Here is a 14,249-nt window from a genome sequence, read left to right on the forward strand (position 1 = left end):
GATAGATGTTGAAAATTTTGTTGCCCATCTTGAAAATTTGGTCTTGCCCCCATAGATGGTCCTTGATCTTGATTATTTCTGTAAGAAAAATTGGGATGACTCTTCCATCCAGGGTTATAAGTATTTGAGTATGGGTTGTTCTGCCTTTGATTGTAACTCATGATTGCATCACATTGTTCCAGTTGATTGATTTGTGTAGTGATAGCTCCCAATGGACATGAGTCATTTGGGTGCTCTGAACTCCCACATACTTCACAAGATGTACTAATAGCATTGACCATATTAGCACTAGTCCCCATATTCTCAAATTTCTTTGTAAGAGCGTCCAATTTTGCAGACAAAAGAGTGACTGCATCTACATCAAACTTCCCTGATGCTTTAATTATTGGGTTTACAGAAGAATAGCCACCACTTCTTTCATTTGCCCATTGATGATGATTTCGTGCTACACTGTCAATAATTTCTTCAGCTTCATCTAAACTTTTATTCATAAGTGCCACCAATTCGAATCAAGGGACACTTTGGTATGATAGTTGATACCATTATAAAAAGTGTGCAACACTAACTATCTTTCCAATCCATGATGTGGGCATTGTCTGAGCATACTATTATATCTATCCCATGCTTCAAAAAGAGATTCTGAGTCAGTTTGCTTGAAGCTTGCAATTAAATTCCTCATATGAGCTGTTTTGCTTGGTGGATAGAATTTATCAAGAAACTGTTGCTCACACTGCTCCCAAGTGGTGATGCTATTAGGGGCCAAAGAATTCAGCCATTGCTTTGCCCTATCTCTTAAAGAAAACCCAAATAATAATAATCTAACTGCTTCTGAAGGAACTCCATTCATTTTCATGGTACCACATATTTCATAAAAGACCTCTAAGTGTTGATTGGGGTCTTCATGAGGTCCTCCACCAAATTGGTTCTGCTGCACCATAGATATAATTGCGGGTTTGATCTCAAAGTTATTAGCTTCCACTGAAGGTCTTGAAATACTAGATCGAAAACCTCTTGCATAAGGTGCTGCATAATCCTTGAGTGGTCTATTCGCCATGTTCAAATGTTCCTGTTCTTCAATTTGCCTTTGCAGAATTCTTCTTTTATGGAAAGTTCTGTCAATCTCAGGGTCAAAAGGAAAGAATTCCCCTGCAAAGTTAGATCTTCGCATACACAAGAACAAGATAGCAAATGACAATTCAACAGAAAAAGAAAAAAAATAAAAGAATCAAAAATGCAGAATTGAATTTGTACAAAAAGAATTAACAAGAAGTAAAAGTTATACAAGAAAGTAAAAATAGAAATCTAATGATTAGTTACAACTATGCAATATGAAAGGAAAACAAATGTTATGTTTAGTCTAACTCAATTGATAATTCCTAATGTTATAGCGCAGTCCCCGGCAACGGCGCCAAAAACTTGTTACGCTCCGCAAGTGTACGGAAATGTCGCAAGTAATATAAAAGATTATCGTATCCACAGGGACTTGAATAAGCACTAGAAATGTCTCAATGCGAATTAGCTAAACAACTATCCAATTGTTTCAAATGCAAAGTGAAGGTAAACAAATCTAATATTAAAGATCAACAAACAAGAGTTTAGTGTTTTGGGTTATGATAAAGGGAGATTCTAGGAGTTTCGGTTTCTTTGTAAGATTTCTTGAATGTAAATGGTTCACCAATTCTTATCCCTTAATTGTCAAACACTTGTAGAAAGTTGTCGGTTCTCTCTTGCAATAGATAACCGGCTAAGGACTGAGAAATGTATCTAAATATGATCAATTAGACTTGAACCTACGTTGTCCTTACACAGAAGCGCACCTATTACTATGCCTTCCTCGGATATCAACATAGAAGCCCACAACTTATTAATCTATCAAGATACAAGAAACTAATCATAAGATCCATCCTACTCTCTTGAATATTCCTATTTCCTCTTCAAGATTATCTCTCAAATGTCCTTACACGGGCTTGCACCTGTCACGTGGATCCCTCGGATGATCGAGTGAGAGTTTATCTTTACAAAGTTCACAAGAAATCCAAACAATCAATCAAGAATGAGAATTAAGCGCAAATCACCATTAATCATTCAAGATCTAATTGATACAAGCAAGACAATGTCATTGAAACAAGAAAATGGCAAATCCATAAGAGATTACATCAATCCATCATACAAATACTCCCTTAATCCTAGAATACAAGATCTACTCCATGAATCGAGGAAGAATACCCGAAGAAATAAAGATTACAAGCATTTCTTAAATCCCCAATCCAAGAAACCAAGAAAAGGGGGAAAGAGAAAAACTTATCTACGAAGAAGCCTCGTCTTCGGATCCAATCCTCGCTCCGGAGTCGAAATCGTCAAGAACTCCCCGAATCCTCCCAAGAATGAGAGGAAACCACCAAATCTTGCCTTCTCCCCAAAGGGGAAGAGATCCCCTTTCAATTCATGAAGGAGGGTTTAAATAGAGGAGGAAATCGGGTGCCACACGACCCCATGACACGGCCGTGTGAGATTCACATGGCCATGTCCTGTTCCTTCTCTGCCAAAGCTGCACGACCGTGTGACTCACACGGCCAGGACCCTTCTGTTCTCTGGAAATGCTACACGGCCGTGTGGTGCACACGGCCACCACCTGCTTGGCCTCTGAAAACCTCACACGGCCGTGTAGATCTACACGGCCATGTAAGGCATCTGCTCTAATTTCTTCAAATCAAGACACGGCCGTGTGAGATTCACACGGCCATGTCCTCTTCCCTTCCTGTTAAAACTACACGGCCGTGTGTGGTACACGGCCTGATGCTCTCTCCCTTCAATTCCTTCCAAGCTTGCCCGAGGGCGCATAATCTTCACCAATTTCGACTCCTGTGTACAGAAAATGCACAAAAAGCAGATCTCCGAACCAAAAGAGTAAATATGCTAAAAGGAAAGCTGGAAGTATAAAAGTGCATAGATCAAGCATGCTCAAAGTATGTAAATGTGCATAAAAACATGCATAAAAGAGTATATAATCTACGCACATCAACCGGCCCCTTGCTTGGGCACCAAGCAAGGTGTCCGACCACTTATTAAAAGGGAAAGAAAGAAATTTTTTTTATAAAATTTAAAAGAAGAAAACTTCTAATAAAATTTTACAAACTCTTTTTTTTTAAAATGTGGATATTAAAAGGAAAGTATTAAAATTTAAAACCAAATTTTAAAATTTAAAACATCTCTAATAATATTTCTTTTTTTTAAAAGAAAGTTTTATAAATTTTACAACTCTCATTTAAAACCTTGTGGCCTAATTTAAATTAGGAAAATTTTATAAATTTTTAAAATCTCTCTCTTTACAAATTTTAAATATCTGAGAAAATTTAAAAATTCAAAAATAACTTTCCTAATTTAAATATTGCTGTCGGCCCCCTTGCCCAAGGCAAGGGCCGGCCACTTCTAGAGAATATGTGGCCGGCCATTGCTTGGTCACCAAGTAATGAACCGGCCCCTTCTTGGACACCAAGATAGGCTTTTCTTTGGATGGACTCGAGGCTTTATTGAGGCTACAACAGGGACCTAGAGGAGAAATTGGTTTTGGCCTTCCGATGAGCTTGAGTATCTCGTGCTCGCCCCGAACACACAACTCAAGTTCATCGATAATAACTCATTCCACTAGAAAGTTATTACCGCACTACTGCACCAATCCCAAATTACATTATGGGCTCCTTCTTATCATGAGTGTGTTAGTCTCCCTGTGTTTAAGATTACGAATGCCCACTAATTATGTGAGTTACTGGCAACTCATTTAATTAATATCTAGCTCCAAGAGTAGTACCACTCAACTTTATTGTCATGTTGGACTAGGTCCACCTGCAGGGTTTAACATGGCAATCCTTATGAGCTCCTCTTGGGGTCATTCTCAACCTAGATAACTAGGACATAGATTCCTTCTATAATCAACAACACATACTATAAGTAATATCATTTTCCAACTTATCGGACATATTGATTTATCAAGCTAAACCTCACCCTTTGATATGTCAAAGAAATAAATATTAAATATACATGCTTGTTATTATATTAGGATTAAGAGTACACACTTCCATAATAACTAAAGTCTAGTTCTTTTACTAAGTCAGTACAAAAAGAATTTACCTAAATGATCCTACTCAATACACTTAAAGTGTATCAGTGTAATTTATTAGTCAAGATAAACCAATACTTAATTACACTACGTCTATTCTGATGGTTTGTTCCTTTCCATCTTAGTCGTGAGCAACTGTTTATAATTTATAGAGAACCGACAACATGATCTTCTAAGTGTGACTCCACACTCCATGTTATCTACTATATAAATTAATTAAACAATTACATTTAACAAATAAATGTAAACATTTGACCAATGTGATTCTTTATTTCAAAATAAATGTGTACAAAAGCTAAACTTTTAAGTATACACTCCAACAGAGTCTTCTTGGGAGGAACCAGAGACTTTAAACTATCACAAACATGGTCGATCGGGAAATCTCTTGAAGTAACCCGGACGGGCCTTCTTGGGCGGAACCGGAGACTTTAAACTATCACAAACATAGTCAATCGGCAAATCTCTTGAAGTAACCCGGACGGGCCTTCTTGGGAGGAACCAGAGCCTTTAAACTATCACAAACATAGTTGATCGGGAAATCTCTTAAAGTAACCCGGACGGGCTTTCTTGGGAGGAACCGGAGACTTTAAACTATCACAAACACAGTCGATCAGGAAATCTCTTGAAGTAACCTGGACGGGTCTTCTTGGGTGCTATCGGAGACTTTAAACTATCACAAACATAGTCGATCGGGAAATCTCTTGAAGTAACCCGGATGTGCCTTCTCGGGAGAAACCGGAGACTTTAAACTATTACAAACATAGTCGATTGGAAAATCTCTTGAAGTAACTCGGACGAGTCTTCTTGGGAGGAACTGGAGATTTTAAACTATCATGAACACAGTCGATCGGGAAATCTCTTGAAGTAACCCGGACGGGTCTTCTTGGGAGGAACCAGAGACTTTAAACTATTATAAACATAGTCGATCGGGAAATCTCTTGAAGTTTCCCGGATGTGCCTTCTTGGAAGGAACCAGAGACTTTAAACTATCACAAACATAGTCGATCGGGAAATCTCTTGAACTAACCCGGACGGGTCTTCTTGGGAGGAACCGGAGACTTTAAACTATCATGAACACAGTCAATCGGGAAATCTCTTGAAGTAACCCGGACAGGTCTTCCTGGGAGGAACCGGAGACTATAAACTATCATTAACAAAGTCGTGCAGGATTGAGTACCTAATCAAAATATGATAGAGCATAGGACTCTATTCGGTATTACACGCCCGACCGAAAAATCAAAGGTTGATTCTTCATATTAAATAGGTTGGGATCATACACTTGACCAGAGGCTGATGAAATTCTTCATATTAAATCGATCGAGATTACACGCCCGACCGAAAACTCAAAGATTGATTCTTCATATTAAATCGGTCGGGATTATACGCTCAACAGAGGGTGATGAAATTCTTCGTATTAAATCGATCGGGATTACACACCCGACCGAAAACTCAAAAGTTGATTCTTCATATTAAATCGGTCGGGATTATACACTCGACTAGAGGGTGATGAAATTCTTCATATTAAATCGATCGGGATTACATGCCCGACCGAAAACTCAAAGGTTGATTCTTCATATTAAATCGATCGGGATTACACGCCCGACCAAAAACTCAAAGGTTGATTCTTCATATTAAATTAGTCGGGATCATACACTTGGCCAGAGGCTGATGAAATTCTCTATATTAAATCGATCGGGATTACACGCCCAACTGAAAACTCAAAGACTGATAAAATTCTTCACATTAAATTGTTCGAGATTATATGCCTGGTCCAGATTCAAAGTCATCTGGATTTCTTTATAAAGATCACTCGGTATTACACTCCTGACCGGGATTCAAAGTTCAGAGGGAATTCTTTATATATCATCTTTCAAAATTACATTCCCCATCATAAGTTACAATCATATGAAGTTCTCTATTTAAAATCACTCGGGATTGTACGCCCGACCAAGAATACATAAATCCTACGGAGCTTTTCAGATAAAGTTACTCGAGATTACACATCCCTCAGAAGAACTGAGGTCTTTGAAATTCCTTATATACAGTCGAGCCTGAATAGAGATCAAAGGGTTTACGGAGAAGCCTTATTGGTCGGAGCCATATAATTACTTAAGATACCACAACAGGAGAAGCTTTTAAGCAAGACAGTATGTATTCTCAAGAAGCAGCAGCTAGATAATGAAGGTCGAAAGAACATGTAAGTATGAATTTTTAAAAATATTGCAAGTACTTAATTACAAGTCTTTTATTTATAAGTCTTTTTGAGTACATAATCATGCTTACTTAAAATCGTCTGTCAAGTCTTGGGGTAATTCATGATTAAGTCTGCGACGATTTATGAACTGAAGGGGAGGTTCGCGAGGTAGATAATCACCTTCCCTCAATTGTTGAATAACTCCAGTCATAGAATGATTTAAAGTCCCTATGACTCGACAGATATATTCATTGGTAAATGCTGGGGACCTTAGATAGGTTAAGCTCCTGTCCTCCCATCGATCCTCCTCCTGCTCCTTATAACTTTGAAATTCGATTTGTAATGTGGTAGCTTGGGCTTTGAAAGCATCTCTTTTTGATTTAAGCTGCCCTATCTCCTTCTGGAGTGAGGATATCTCGACATCCTGAGCCTTTCTTTGTTCTTGCTCTTGTAGAATAGCAAAATCTCTTGAGGCTGAATCTTGAGCCTACTCTGAAAGAAAGACCTTGTGAAGCCTCTCCACTTTCTCTAAGACAATGTTTTTATGAGAAATATCTAAGATGGCTTTGTCTTTTAAAGCAGATTCCACCTGGTGGCTAGAATTTAACCGATCCTGTAAGGACCCATGAGCGAAATTAAGGAATTTATTTATGAAAATGTCTAAGGTCACACAAGTGCTAATTAAAGAATTAACTTATAAAATATTATATGAAATTTTAGAAATTTTTCAGAATTTCAAATAAACTTGTATGACATCATTTAAGGGGATAGAACCCTTAAGATTAAGGGAAACAAACGAAACCCTAGTTAAGTTAGGAATTGGTTACACTAATTACACTAAGTTACGGCTCTTAACCTAAGATTAAGAATTTATCTATGTATATAACTTAGCCTCACCGATTCCTCACTCATTGCCCGACCGAAATCACCGTCCCTTTCTCCTCCTCGCCTCTTAGTCCCGACGAAAGCCTCGGCGGTGCTTTGAGATCCGACCAGGACACACCTTAGTGGGCGATTCTCCTCTAAGGACGACGCGATCGAAAGTGGAATCTGGCAACCTTCTTCCCGTCGGCGCTAACATGGAACGAGGGCTTCGGAGATAACACGCGGAAGGGAAAGGCAAGTTCATACCCTCTATGAATGAGTGAGATCTGTGAGGTAAGGAGGTAGGAACTTGGAAGCGAGAATCGTTTTCTTAGGTAAGGATTTGTGAAATGATTTACGAAAGGTTTCAATTCTGCAGAGTCTTGTTTCGATCGTGATTTCGATGGGGTTTTCTTGGCTTGAATCATATGGTTTCAGGGTTGTGTCACTGCGTTCTAAGTTTTTGGATGGAGTCTGAGTTTCCGGTGGGTTATTTCTTTGTGGATTTTGTGGATCTAGCTTTGCCTGTGAATGAGATTGTACTCGATTTTACTCTAAGATTTTACCGATGCGAATCGAAGGTTCATTGAAATGTTTTTGTTGAAAACGTGGATTGAGTTCGTCCGTCACAATCTTGCTCGATTAAATGCCTGTATGGGTTGTTGAGGGAAGAACTGGTGGCGTTTTGATTCGGGAAAGATTGAGTATGAAGCATGGTGTGATTTCTCTGTGGTTGCTAAGGGGTCCGAGTATGAATTGGGTTTCCTCAAAGTTTTGCTAAGATTTGTGATCGAAATGGATTACGTTTGGTTCTTCATGTTCTTCTTGTTAAATTGATTCTAGGATCCTGCTTCTGGTAACCTTGGTTAAATGGGATGATGATGGACTTGTTTCTTTGCGCATCTGGAAACTTATTTAGGATTTACTATGTTATGGCTCTGTACAAAAGCAGCTGTAGTTCTGTTCTCCTTTACAGTCTTGGTTTCTTCTGAGTGATTTCAGATTTCTTGATTAATGTTAGAGCCATTTGGAATTTGGTAGCATGTTAGATAGTTGTTCTGTGGGGTGTGGTTCCATGTACCAATGCTGGGTATTTGTTTTGATTGATTAGTATTTGTTGTTTGAGTTGTCGAACTCTTGCAATTGAGTTATTTGATACTTGAATCTATTTGCTTAGGAGATGTAGAATTATGAAACAACTAGGAATATTGCCTACAATTTTATCATGCACAAATAGATTTTTATATGCTCTAGATATCCCATGTTATATATGAATGTAGTTAATAAAAGAATTGGACAGTAGGTTGATGTTCTATTCCATATGTTAGTTGTAGATTTCTGAAGTATAGGTTGTATCTATTTGTTTTTTTTATTCTGTTATTATACCATGAGTTAACTTGGGTAGTTTTGATTCATGGAGGTAAATTCTCATGTGGATTGGAACTTAGCATAGTGCTGTAGGGTTGTAATTATTATATCTTTTCACCACGATGCAAATTTTCATTAGATTCTCCTTGTTCAGATAACTGATTAGAAGATGATCTGTCACGGCTGGTTGTTCACTTATGAGGATGCATGATTTCATTATTTTCTTCAATATGAAAATGGTTATAGAATGAATGGAATAGAAAGGGCATGTTCAACTAATACAGAATAATGAGGGCAGTTTATATTTTTTATTTTTTTTTATGTAGCAAATAGGGTGAGTATGGGCATATGTGGTAGCAGTACGGGATGGGTGACCCGGGATGAGCGCCGGGGAGGGCCCATCCAAACTTGACTGATACTGGAATTTATGTTAGCTTCGGCTATATGATTGCATGTTCTCTAGGAGGTACCTCTAGGTTCATGGGACTGTTGACTGGCTCTAATTGTGGTTACCGGATATGTGACATATTCACCTTAGTAGCTACGTAGGATCACTGTTGCATGTTATATCTCTCTATTATATGTGACATATCGTACTTGAGTTGTGTTATGGTTTCTTTAAAAGGCTTCTAGTTGCTATTTTTACTACCTTATGGATATCCTCATGTTCACATTGGTCTGTACTTGCTGGGTCGTAGACTCACCACATTTATATCACAGGTGAGGATGACTTCTAGGATATGCCGGAAGGCCCACGGGCGGAGTAGACGAGGAGGCGGGATGGACGCATGGTACTGTCCGTTATCTGGGAGTGCGGAGCATACTGGATTCACTGCAAGAGTCATTTTCATTTCTTTGTCATTCGGGTGGGGAATGTTTAAGGAGTTTTTATTCATATCGATAAACATATGTTGATACGGTCATGTCCATGGGTTATGATAATTTCTTTGTTGGTACTGCATTACGATCATTCAAATAGTAGTTGACCAGAGAGATTGGTAAAAAAAAAAAAAAAAAAAACTAGGGATGTTTCAGTTGGTATCAGAGCACACTCCTAGGGGACAGCATGCGCTAGCCATCTCGTCAAGAACTCGGCTACTTTGACCTTCAAGTTGGTAAAATAATCTTACCTTTAAAAAAAAAATTATGTTTCCTTAAAATAATGTTAGCTAGCTCTACTAATTTATCTTGTTGATTGTGATATGTTTCTGTGTTTAAAATCTGGTATTGGATGGAGATTTGCCAACTTAATCTTTGACACACATAGTCTTTCATATAGAGATGTGTGCCGATGAAGGGAGTTTATAGGGTTATACAACTAAACAACTATTAATTCGGGCTTTACATATTTGGTTGATAGTTGGCCGTGTCAATTAATGGGTTAGCTTCCTTATGTTGACAACTGGTATCAAGGGAACCTAAGTTTAGAATGTCTATTTGTCTGAAAGGGTGGCCTACGTGATGGTTGAGTCACCATTAGGTCAATGATGCCATTGATTAGGGATTTGGAATATTGTGATATGTAGTTTAATTTCATAGGTAAATTGTGAGCTAATAAAAAGATTTATAAGTATAAATGAAGCCACTTAATTTTAGAAATTGTGAGGTGTTGGATTGCAATGAGGTAGTATGTAGAGCAAGGTGAAATACAACTAACTTATCCATGTAACTTGCTTTAAGAATGTAGTTCCAATAACAGATGTTTGCCAAAGTGAACAACACCTCATATTGTTGTGTACATAGTATGTTAAAAGCGTTATAATCCACTTAGATGAGTGAATTGGTACATTAAGTTTGTGATGTTTTACCAATGGGAAAAAAAAAATTCTTATGCAAGAAATTTAGGTCAGCGGGTGTTTTGGTTGCCCCTCATGGATTATTTTTCCTTTCTTGGATTCATATAAGTAGATGTCCTCATAGATTTGTTGTTTCTAAAGCAATTTCCTTTTTCTTGGTTTTATCAGTTGCATGTTCAAATCATTATTTGTTTCATCATATGCATCAGGTGGTTCAGTTTTCATCGTTTTAGGATTAATTCCATCACATGCATCAAGGGTTCAAAGTGATTATGCTCCTATTTTATTGAAAACATCACTTGGGTTAATTTCCCTAACGTATGATTCTTCTAAACATTTTTTGTCTAGATTGATGTTTATTGCTCATACCCTGATTTATTTTATCATGCCATGTCATGTTTTCTTTTCATTTTCAAATCAACAATCTTGTCAGGTAGGTTGACTATAGGATTATGCCATTGTTTTCGTAAAGATAAGTGTCTGTGTTCTAAGTTGAACGCAAATTAACTCTAAGAAAACTAAGCTTGAACCTGTTTATAAGCAGCTTGATACAATGAAAGCCTTGTATATCAATCTATGCCTATTGCAAATATTTTTCCTCTTTTTCTTCTCAAATATTTTTCTTTGAATCTGCAACTTAATTTCAGAAACCATGCCAATATTGCTGATTTTAATTAGTTAAGTCAGATGTGGAAGTTTTGTTGGGATATGACTGCTCATTGAGTGCTTGTTTAAAAGTAATTTGTATCCTAAGATTTTAACCTGCTAGTCTACTGCAACAATGGGTGTAAGATGCTTTCCTTCACTAGCTTCAAAATCTGATTGTTATTCACCCAGTGCTATTTGTTATCACTTGTCTATTAAATTTTGGCCTGGCATAGACATTATCCAAGTTGACAAGTAAACAAATAATTGACAATTTATCTGTTAATGTATTGTAAGTCACTCATTCTCATGCTCAAATGTTGAAGAGATGCTCATACGAGTAGAATTGCAAATATTTGTGCCTATACAAATTTGAGATAACAATTGGCTTCTGTTTCCTAAAATATGTGCATATTAATCAATGTCCTTTCCTCGTTTCTACAAACCATTTGAAGGTACTGCTGTTTAACTAGATAGAAATAATCACTAGCTATATATTCGGATTATTTTTTTTTTCGAGTATGGATTCATTTGTTGGACTGATCGATGAGGTTAAATTGCTCTCGGTTATTGCTTCATATGTTCGTTTGATGACTAAGAGGGTATCTGTACAACTCATACTTCAAGTATGGATTTAAGCTAGTTGAGTGTGTTATGTAACCATGCAACATGACCAACTCATCTGAGCAATTGTTAGTTAAAGGTTGGTGTAGCATTTCCGTTTGATGTTTGAATGATGGATTAGAAATAAAGTGTGATATCACATAATTAATTAATGACTGCATCTAGTGTAATTTTTTCATCTGTGATACATGGATGTTGGGCTAGAAATAAAATATGATTCCACATAATTATTTATACCAATGGCTTTGAATGAACCGAATTATGTTAGGGGATCTGTCTAAATTTGTTGAATGCTCCTTTACCTGTTTCACCTTGAGCTCCATATGCCCCATGACTAGCTAGTTTTACATTCATATGGTTTGCGTATTTGATTCAACCTTACCTGCATCGCCAATTGATTTAAATTGATACTAACCATGTTTACTTGTTGATTTGAAACGTGTCCGAACAAGTTATGTTCTTTTGTTGTTGTGTGGATACCATGCTTTTAGTAAAGCTTAGTGGGTCTATGTACACACCTGATAACCAAAACATCATGTCTAAAGCACCTAATGGGTGAGAGGTTAACTCGGTATATGCCTAGCTGTAGGAAAGAGATGATACCATGTTTAGGATAACGTTTTAGTTAATGATGCTCAAGGGTTTAATTAAAAATGAAATGAATTGTGCTTTTGTGTAATCTCCTGTACAAATTACCATGTTTGAGCTATGTTATACATAATAGTTATAAATGTTATGATGGAAATTCTTGCTTCTATACATCCATGTATATAAGGATAGATGTGATTGAATGAAATGGTCAAAAAGAAGAAATTGAAATACCATGGTTATGTTTGGAGAAGGAACTGAACACGAGGTAGAGACGGATGGAGTTGGTGAAGGATTATGATAGCAATATTAATTATCCTCCAAGTAAGGCTAATGTGGTGGAGGATGCGTTGAGTCGCAAGTCCGTGACACTGTCGCAGAGGATCACCCAACAACAGTGATATCGGAATTTTAATTGATGAGTTTGGAAGTCGGAAGATGTTGCCATGGATTTCATGGTGGAACTACCAACCTTATTCGGGACATCAAAATGGTGAAGGTTTTATGGGAATCCGTTGAAGGAGTAGGCTACGTGGGAGATTGAATGGGACATGGCCAACCGCTATTCTGAATTATTTGATAAGTCAAAATTTCGAGGACGAAATTTTTAGAAGGGGGGAGAATTGTAAGGACCCATGAGCGAAATTAAGGAATTTATTTATGAAAATGTCTAAGGTCACACAAGTGCTAATTAAAGAATTAACTTATAAAATATTCTATGAAATTTTAGAAATTTTTCAGAATTTCAAATAAACTTGTATGACATCATTTAAGGGGATAGAACCCTTAAGATTAAGGGAAACAAACGAAACCCTAGTTAAGTTAGGAATTGGTTACACTAATTACACTAAGTTACGGCTCTTAACCTAAGATTAAGAATTTATCTATGTATATAACTTAGCCTCACCGATTCCTCACTCATTGCCCGACCGAAATCACCGTCCCTTTCTCCTCCTCGCCTCTTAGTCCCGACGAAACCCTCGGCGGTGCTTTGAGATCCGACCAGGACACACCTTAGTGGGCAATTCTCCTCTAAGGACGACGCGATCGGAAGTGGAATCTGGCAACCTTCTTCCCGTCGGCGCTAACATGGAACGAGGGCTTCGGAGATAACACGCGGAAGGGAAAGGCAAGTTCATACCCTCTATGAATGAGTGAGATCTGTGAGGTAAGGAGGTAGGAACTTGGAAGCGAGAATCGTTTTCTTAGGTAAGGATTTGTGAAATGATTTACGAAAGGTTTCAATTCTGCAGAGTCTTGTTTCGATCGTGATTTCGAAGGGGTTTTCTTGGCTTGAATCATATGGTTTCAGGGTTGTGTCACTGCGTTCTAAGTTTTTGGATGGAGTCTGAGTTTCCGGTGGGTTATTTCTTTGTGGATTTTGTGGATCTAGCTTTGCCTGTGAATGAGATTGTACTCGATTTTACTCTAAGATTTTACCGATGCGAATCGAAGGTTCATTGAAATGTTTTTGTTGAAAACATGGATTGAGTTCGTCCGTCACAATCTTGCTCGATTAAATGCCTGTATGGGTTGTTGAGGGAAGAACTGGTGGCATTTTGATTCGGGAAAGATTGAGTTTGAAGCATGGTGTGATTTCTCTGTGGTTGCTAAGGGGTCCGAGTATGAATTGGGTTTCCTCAAAGTTTTGCTAAGATTTGTGATCGAAATGGATTTCGTTTGGTTCTTCATGTTCTTCTTGTTAAATTGATTCTAGGATCCTGCTTCTAGTAACCTTGGTTAAATGGGATGATGATGGACTTGTTTCTTTGCGCATCTGGAAACGTATTTATGATTTACTATGTTATGGCTCTGTACAAAAGCAGCTGTAGTTCTGTTCTCCTTTACAGTCTTGGTTTCTTCTGAGTGATTTCAGATTTCTTGATTAATGTTAGAGCCGTTTGGAATTTGGTAGCATGTTAGATAGTTGTTCTGTTGGGTGTGGTTCCATGTACCAATGCTGGGTTTTTGTTTTGATTGATTAGTATTTGTTGTTTGAGTTGTCGAACTCTTGCAATTGAGTTATTTGATACTTGAATCTATTTGCTTAGGA

At 37.6% G+C, this 14,249-nt stretch overlaps 1 non-coding gene across 1 annotated transcript; it reads left to right on the forward strand.

Annotated features, from left to right (window-relative positions):
* The first annotated feature begins 575 nt into the window (after positions 1-575).
* LOC122039230 lies at positions 576-682 on the forward strand. Its single transcript, XR_006128103.1, has one exon. It is a non-coding gene; the product is annotated as a small nucleolar RNA R71 (small nucleolar RNA).
* The last annotated feature ends 13,567 nt before the right edge of the window (positions 683-14,249 follow it).

The sequence above is a fragment of the Zingiber officinale genome, chromosome 1A (genome assembly GCF_018446385.1).
Source record: "Zingiber officinale cultivar Zhangliang chromosome 1A, Zo_v1.1, whole genome shotgun sequence".
In the NCBI taxonomy this organism is placed as follows: domain Eukaryota; kingdom Viridiplantae; phylum Streptophyta; class Magnoliopsida; order Zingiberales; family Zingiberaceae; genus Zingiber; species Zingiber officinale.